Raw genomic sequence first — 8435 nt, 5'->3', positions numbered from 1 at the left:
TGATAGTGCCATGGTATCTTCTTTAGATAACTTACTCCCCATGTTGTCCCTGGTGGCTCGCCTTACCGGTGTCACGTTCTCCCGGGATCTTGCAGCTGCTGTGCTACTCCGCTTCACCAGGCTCTGCCTCCCCAGCAACCCGCTGGTCACAGTCTCAGGATCTGCTCCTGACACCCCTTACCGGGGTCACGTTGGCACAGTCTCAGGGTCTCTTTTTGATACCCTTTACTGGGATCACATCGGCACGTCGCAGTCACCAAATGTGGTGACACAAGTCGAGGCGGACTGAAAAAAACACTATGTCTGCGTGGCTGGGTTTGGACAAAATGGCCTTTATTGTTTATACAAACTATTTATATATCTTAGACAGTACAGGTGTCAGACCCTGATAGGTTTTTGTGTCCTCCTTCTTGCTTGCTAATTGCTGTTGCTGTAGGTGCCCGTATGCTGCTGTTCTAAGTTCCTGTTCCACACATCCTGTTTACATACCTGACAATTTGTGGCTGTCTTAAAGGTACACGGCTAAGTCTTTGAAGTCAACTAACTTGTCTGCAGATCTGCTGCAGACCCCAACATGTCTATCCCTTTCAAATGCCCCCCTCTGCAAGGAACCTCTGTCACAATGCCCCCACCCCCTTTCTCAGGAGCCCTAATTTTTACCCAGATTCTTATCCGGTATTGTACTGCCTAGGGTTTCTCTGACAGTAACCTCAGATCCAAATGAAGCTCCCTAACAAAGTTTTTTTTCTCAGTCCCTACCCAAGATGTCACTTTCCCAATCTGCTTGTCCTCTCTATCTGCTTCATAAAGGGAGGAAGGAAAGCTGCTCTGATTTGAGCTTGAAGGTTGTGGCTTCTCTGCCTTTCCCCTGTACATAGACCATCCAAAGTGGCAGGAAAAGGACTGAGGCAAGGAGAAATGTGAGCTGGCCAGTCTATTTTGAACCATCATTTGCTGGTTCAGGAAAAGTCCATATAGCAAGAAGCTGCAGTGATACCTCCATAAAACCATTCACGTTAACTGTTTGCAGGTGAAGAATATAGCAGTATTTCCTGAGTAAAGCTAGCAACAGCAGGAACTCCGTTCTATTTATCTATCTGACCTATTGCTACTAAGTCAGCCAGGAGTCAAGGAAACAAAGTAAACTCTTTTTCCTAGCACCGTCTTCCTCATTGTGAAAATTCTTCACTCCTATTCATGCCCAATGGATCGTTTTTTGCTTTTAGCTGAAGACTTTCTTCTCACTGGAGTCTGTCCCCTCTGCTTATAACTTTCTAAGCAGCAATCCTTCCATAGACTCTCGGTCTCTTGTAGCCATTTATGAGCTGTTCTCCTACCTGATACTAACTGATATGAGAAACATCTGTCTGGGGAGATCTTCCTGGCTTGACAGAAGGGTCCCTGTATCCCTCTATCTTCCCCTCCTGGTTTTAAAGCAGATCTGGGAACAGTGGAGGCACAGCAGCACAGACACATACAAGCAATGGTGATGTAGCAGAGCTGAGCAGTGTTCTTAGATCCTGGGAGAAGAGGCACTTGGTCTTTATGTACAGAGAGGAAATGTCTTGGAAGAAAGCATCAGTAGATTGCTGAGGAATCAAGGGAAGGGACACATGTGGATGATACAGTGATGAGGACAACTGATAAATTTGTGAATTAACCATTAAGGCCTCAAATTTATTGAGTCAGCAAGCTGAAGGGAATGGCTTAGAGCTTTCACCAATTGTCAGGATCACATAAATATCCCCTGACATGGGTTTTTTAATAGACTGGATGGGAAACAATTTTCTCATCCCATAAGAATTTTCAGATATTGGAAGAGAGGAAATAGTCTCAAATAAAGATGAAGAGTAAAACAAACAAACAAACAAAATCACAAACTTGAAAAACAGAACCTTTACATTTAAAAATGTTGCAAAATAAAATTCAGCTAGTTTTCTAATTTTTTCAGGACATTAGATACACCTTTCTTGTGAACGTTTTTTTTTGTTTTGACAAATCAGTATTTAGTGGTGGAAATTTTTTTCCTCAGTAAAATTCTCAATGATATCTAGTTGTTAGTAGGTCTTCCCATAAGCATTAAGCTCTGATCTCTACATTAACCTACATTGTTTCATTATGGATCAAAAATCCAATGCATAACCACCTCCCTATAGTCTTAGACACACATAATATTCTTTATTTTTCTGTTGCAGGAAGCATACTGTAGCTAAAGCATCTGTGAGTCATTGTATATGGGATACCCATTGATTAAAACAAGGCAGTTAGCAAGTTTCCTATACCTTAGCTGTGCAGTGAATTTGGGAGGCAAAGGTTGAGCAACACCTTCCCGGTATTGCATTTCTAAAGCACCACAGGGAAATTACCCAAGTTACGGTGAGTGAGCTGAGAAACCATGTCATGTACTAATACTTTTTTACTATCGTTTTGCAAGCTTAGTATTTCCTTGCTGCGCAGCAATTTGCAAAAAGGTTTTTAACAGCAGACTAGCAGGCTGATTATCGAATATTGCTATGATTGTTCTGTATAAACACTGGAAAAGAAAAATAGCATCTTCTCCTAAGACAAAGGTAACAGGTTTGAAAACTGCAGTGCACAGTGCTACATCAAAGAAACCCATTCAATGACTTTTTTTCACTGCAGGTACTTGAACCAGGGGTTATAGGGGAAAGTTTGAGATTGGGCAGTGGTCCATGGCTGGATCATGCTGGACTGCTGCTCTGTGCACTCGTTGCCCTCGCAACTCGACCCTACTTTCCCTCCTCCCTCTGTCGGGAGCTCTGAGTGGAAAGGAGCCGCAACGCAGAGCAGACCAGCATCCGCACCAACTGCAAGGAGGCGGTCACCACCGGCTAGGGACTGGCGGGGCGGGATGTTCGACATCAATCTCGCCAGTAGGAGGCTCGATCAGTGCTGCGAACTGAAGGTGGTAGGTCCTGGGCAGCAACGGAGCTGTCTGCTAGGATATAGCACTGTAAGGGGTGAGTCTGGCCTTCGTGTCCTCCGTGATAGAGACTTAGAGCATCCCACTACTGTGCATATTGCTGTGGAGTGCTTTGCTCCGGGTGCTGAGCTAAGGTGGACAGGGGGATCGTACACCCCACGCGAGTGTGCAACCGAAGGAAGACATCCCCTCCCAGCCCCCACTCCTCTAGTCCAGCACCCAGGAGAGGGCAGCCCCACCTGTGCTCTCCACTTCCTCCTGCCCCACCAAGGGAACTGGGGCCCATACTGGCTGTCCCCACAGTCGTTCATTGAGAAGGGCAGGATGAGCAGTGGGAGGAATGGATGGGCAGCCATGAAGATGGAGGCCCCATTTTACTGCGAGGAATGGCTGGACTTGCTGTCCAACTTGGTGCTATTAGTGGGCTTCAGCACTGCTGGCAGCCTTGGAGCAGTGACAGAGCAGAAGCTGCTGCTCAGCACAGCAGAGAAGAGAGATTTGGCTGTGGCAGCTGCATCCTCCTTGCTGCTTCTAGGGCCCTTCTCCCTGTGGCCTGCACCCAAAGCAGCACGATAGCACTGCACCTCCTCCCACCAGCTCCTGCTGCTGACCTGCTACTGGGGTCTGGAGTGGGCAGTGGAGAAGGAGGAGTGGGCACTCAAGGGGACCCAGAAGCCCCTTTGGGGTCAGCAGTGGAGCTACTGCTGCTGAAACTGCCTCCAGCCACTGACTTGGAACAGTTACTCATCCAGATTAGCTTGACAGTCCAAGCCCAACAGCACCCACACCAGGGGCCAGCACACTCATTGACACCATGGCCAAGGGGCCTTTCCTCTACCAGCAGCCAGTGACACAGGAGCAGGAGGGCTTTGCCAATAGCTTTGTGAAGGCCCTGGCTGACCTGCAGAAACAGAACCAGCTCCTGGCTGCACTACCACTCTCCCTGTCAGGGCCCTGCTGCCCTTCCCATTCTGGGCCTGCTAACACTGACCTGCATGCTGTCAACACCACCTTGACCAGCTTCAATCCTGCTGGGCCACTCAGCCCCTCAAGCAGCTCATATCCTGCTGCAATAGCACCTCCAGGCTTGGTCTTTGGAGTTTCAGGACTGGAGAATGGGCGACTGTTGCCAACACCAGGCCCCACATGGCCCTTTGAAGAGCTGCAAATTGTTCCTGACATGCAGGTGGCTACAGGCAGTGATGATGGGAGCAGCATACCAGTGCTGCTGTCTCTGCTGGACACAGAGAGCTGGGAACAGCTGAAAGTAGAACAGAAACAGCTCAGGAACCAGATTACAGCTTCCAAATGCCAACAGTGGAAGCTGGAGCACATCACCCACCTGGAGGAAAAGGTGAAGGCACTCAAAGGGCAAAATGCTGAGCTGGCAACCACTACCAACCTTCTCCATGCCCAGGTCATGCAGCTCCAGGGGCATGTCCACAGCCACCTTTCCTCCAGCTGTCACATTAACACCACTAGCCCTGTGGTCATGCAGTCCCACGACATGCTGTCTGAGGTGGCTGCTATGACAGAGATGAACACCTGCTGAGGAGTTGCAACATGCTGATGAACCAAGGAGACCCCACGATCTTGTATGGGGGCAGTGTGGAAGAGAGCCTACTGTGGAAGGTCGGCCCAGGGGTGCTTGTCCATTTCCAGAGAGGCTGTGATTGGGAGAGTGCCTGAGGGAGTGCTTAGCCCCACTGGCCCTTTGCTCGTGCTTTAATCGTTTCTTGTCTGCCTGATCTCCACCCAGACACCTGCACAGCATATTTCAGCAGGAGATCTAAGCCAAAAGTGCTGGTGAAATCTCCCATATCTGATTTTAATCACCATTGCATCCTCAAGTGATGCAGGCTTGAGCTGGGAGCAGGAGAGATCTGCAGAGTTTCCTCTGCTGTCTTGCTGCACTGCCAGGCTGCATTTTTGGGGAGAGAGAGGCCAGTGTTTTTCTGTATTGTGGGTAAGCAATAAAGGAGGGTGTGCAGGAGGGAAGATGAAGTCCAGAGGGCTAGGAGAGATTACTGACAGTTCAAGATGCTGAGTATCTTAGACTTAAGATCAATTTTTATATATTAGTCTCAAGAAAGAGGTTCCAGAAACTGGGTATTAAACGTCTTATAAAGTATATTCATGTTGCACTAAGTACAAAGACATTTTATATTGAGCATTCAACATTTAATAGTGGCTTTAAGTCAATCTGCTACATTTAAAAATAAGGGTCTCTGTGGGTTGTGTTGTTTGTAAGCAAAGTACTTTCCATTGCAAAATCTCAACAGGCCTAAAATAACTCTTGGTTACAAAAAGATTGAACTTTTATTTTCCTGGGAGTGGCAGGGGATGGTATGTTTCCTAATACAACTTACTGAAGTATATAGCTATGAATAAGCTTTTCAAAGCTTGACAAAAGCCAGAATCATGCACCTTTTGAAAGAGGTGCATGTTTATACATACATATATATAAACATAATATGGCAATTGTTTTCTTCTTAGCATTAATAAAGATATTTTTTAAATACTGTCTTTCATTACTGCTTCAATTTGCAATTGAGAGTTAAGACACATATATGAATGCTTTTGTAAGTAAAGCACATGAATGGCTTCAGTTTTAAAATCAAGCCTTGGAGGAGAATGATATTATTGGAATACTGAAGTAGGAAGAAATCTGTTTTAGATTCAGTGATATGAAAATGTTTTTCTAGACTTTAAGCTTTATATTCCTTATGCTGGTGCCAACGTGAGGCAGTGGTTATTTAATGAAACTTGAACATTTTGGGGACATTGTCTAGATCTTATTTTTATTGATACATAGTTTTGGAAGTGTTTATTTGGTAGAAGAGCTTTGCTTATGCTTTTTCTTTCACTGTATACATTCCAATTAAGCTTGCTCTTTATGGGGTACAGCAACAGTGCTGTACAGAAAAAGGTGGCTTTTTTAATGGTTTATACCATTTCATTGTCATCTGTTCAAATAAATCATAGAAACATTATTGAGAACTAGATTTATTTTTTCAGAATAAATCTGTTTTTCTTATTTTATTCTACAGAAACTTTCTCTAGAGTACTAGAAAGGAAAAGAATCAATGTTAAAATGTGAAATGACTTTTTGGTTGGGAAGGGTTGGAGAGGGTTTTTTTGGTTTGGTTTTGTTTGGGGTTTTTTCTTTGTCTAGACTTTACTAGTAGGAAAGAACAGAAAAGGGAATATTGTCTTTGATTAGATAACCTCAGGGGTTTTTGGATGCTTTAGATCACTTACCCAATGCTGTGGTCTATCTTGCTTTTTTATTACTTGCACAGCTATTTTGAGCACCTTTTAAAAATGTTTTTAATTAATTCCTGTGCAATAATTGTGGTTAAACTCAGAGACATGGTAGATTCTTATCAATTGGTCTACAGAGGGGTTGTGTGAGGAGCTGAAGATGAGAGAACATGTGAGTCTTTAGGCACATAAGCCCTTATTGAGGTCTATTTAAACCCCTTTAGTAGAATATCCATGTTACATCTCATGACAGCTAGGTTAGATGCACTGAAATACATGAAGGAGGATTACAGGGTAAATCAGGTTGAAGGGACCTCAGGAGGTCTCTAGTCCAACCTCCAGCTCAGAGCAGGTTCACCTATGAGGTCAGACCAGGTTCCTCAGGGCTTTCTCCAGCCTAGTCTTGAAAACCTCCAAGGATGGAGACTACAACAACCTCTCTGGTCAACCTGTTCCACTGCTTGACTGTCCTCATGGTGAAAAAGCTGTTCTATATGCCCAGTTAGAACCTCTCCTCTTTCAACTTATGTCCATCCTCTCATCCTCCTGCCGTGCACCACCATGAAGAGACTGGCTCTGTCATCTTGATGACCTCACAGATATTGGAAGGCTGCTATTAGGTCCCCCATAAGCCTTCTCTTCCCCAGACTGAACAAGCCCAGTTCTCTCAGCCTCTCCTCACAGGGCAAATGCTCCAGCTCCTTGTCCATTTTGGTGACCCTCTGCTGAACTTGCTCCAGTTTTTTGATGTATTTTCTGTACTGGAGAGTTGTCCTGGCCTACTGAGCTGACATCACTTGAGTAATTAGACCAATATCAGAGGCTCAGTTTGTCCTTCACTATGTTGCTGTGCAATTGTAACTTTTGTCAGATGCAGTTGATGTAACTTGTCAGATAAAGCACAATTAGGCAGGTGTTATGAAAAAAAAAAAGAAAACATGTAATTGATAGAAATAGCAGAATTAAATGTATACAAGAATATTTGCCTGGAGATTCACTACAGCAATCAATGAGCAACAGCTCAGAGCAGTCTAACCAGTAAAGATGAACCAACCTGGAAGGTGTTCTCCACCTTGTAAACCTCATCCACCTCAGGCCAAAGGGGAGTGGCCTGACTGTGGAGGATCTCCAGAGATGCCTGGGACAAAATTGATGTGGTCAGAACCAGCGTACTTAACACCATGCTTCTCCTGACCTATGGCAACCATTGCTCCTGTCAGCAAGGAAAGGGGAAGTAGGGATAACCACTTTTATTTAACTTTGCGGTCTTTGTTGTGTTATTAATCACTCTTTCACAAGGGCAATAAATATCCAAACTCCTTCACATGGATCCAATTATTACATAGTAATTAATGTGTGTTTAGTCTGTCCTGACCTAAATCACAACAGGGCCCCAAAACTGGATAGAATATTTTAGCTGTGGTATAATGAGTGCCACAAACATCACATTTGCAAAGATACTGAAATGCTACAGAAACTACTGAAGAGTTTCTTTCCCTCCACACTTATATTTATGTGCATCTCATAGTAAGGGAGGGAGGTAACACTGCCTGAAAAGTGTTGACAGACCAACTATATTAAATTGGTAAAGTGCTTGTCAAAAGGTTACTGGTGTAGCTGTCCCAGTTCTTTGCTGGAGGTTACTATCCTGATAGTAGAGTGCCTCAACAGTTACTATAGAGTGACTGATACCTTCATAAAAGTGGACTCCTTTCATGTGGCAGTTCAGATAAGACACAGGACTTAATGCTGATGTGACCAAAATGTGGGCATATGGTTCCTTTCCATTGATTTTGCTAGAGATTAGTGACCCCATAGCAGAGGTGTGAATGGACAGCTTGAACAAATAACTGAAACCACTATAAAAAATTCAAATTTGAAAGCAATTTTGTGCTATATCTTTCAGGCTTGATTACTTCCATGCTTTTGCTTCTTCCTTTATTGTCTTCTAAAATATTTGAATACTCTAACTATGGCCCCTATAGTTTCCTAAATCATTAAACATTAATTCTTTGGTTTGTTTTGTCTTTTTTTCAGTTCTTTGCACTATTTCCTTCTCTATTTCAGATTTTTTTCTGATTTTTTTAACAGAAGGAACAATATCAAATAAAAATTTTCCAGCCCATTTACATGATTTGGATGAATGTACATAATTTTCAGTTGTTACAAGCATTTGTATGTCTGTCTCACTGAAAAAAATTAGTCAGGTCCATAGAAATTTAAGTGG

This window comes from Falco naumanni, chromosome W (genome assembly GCF_017639655.2).
Source record: "Falco naumanni isolate bFalNau1 chromosome W, bFalNau1.pat, whole genome shotgun sequence".
NCBI classification, from domain to species: Eukaryota; Metazoa; Chordata; class Aves; order Falconiformes; family Falconidae; genus Falco; species Falco naumanni.
This window is presented reverse-complemented; position numbering follows the sequence as displayed.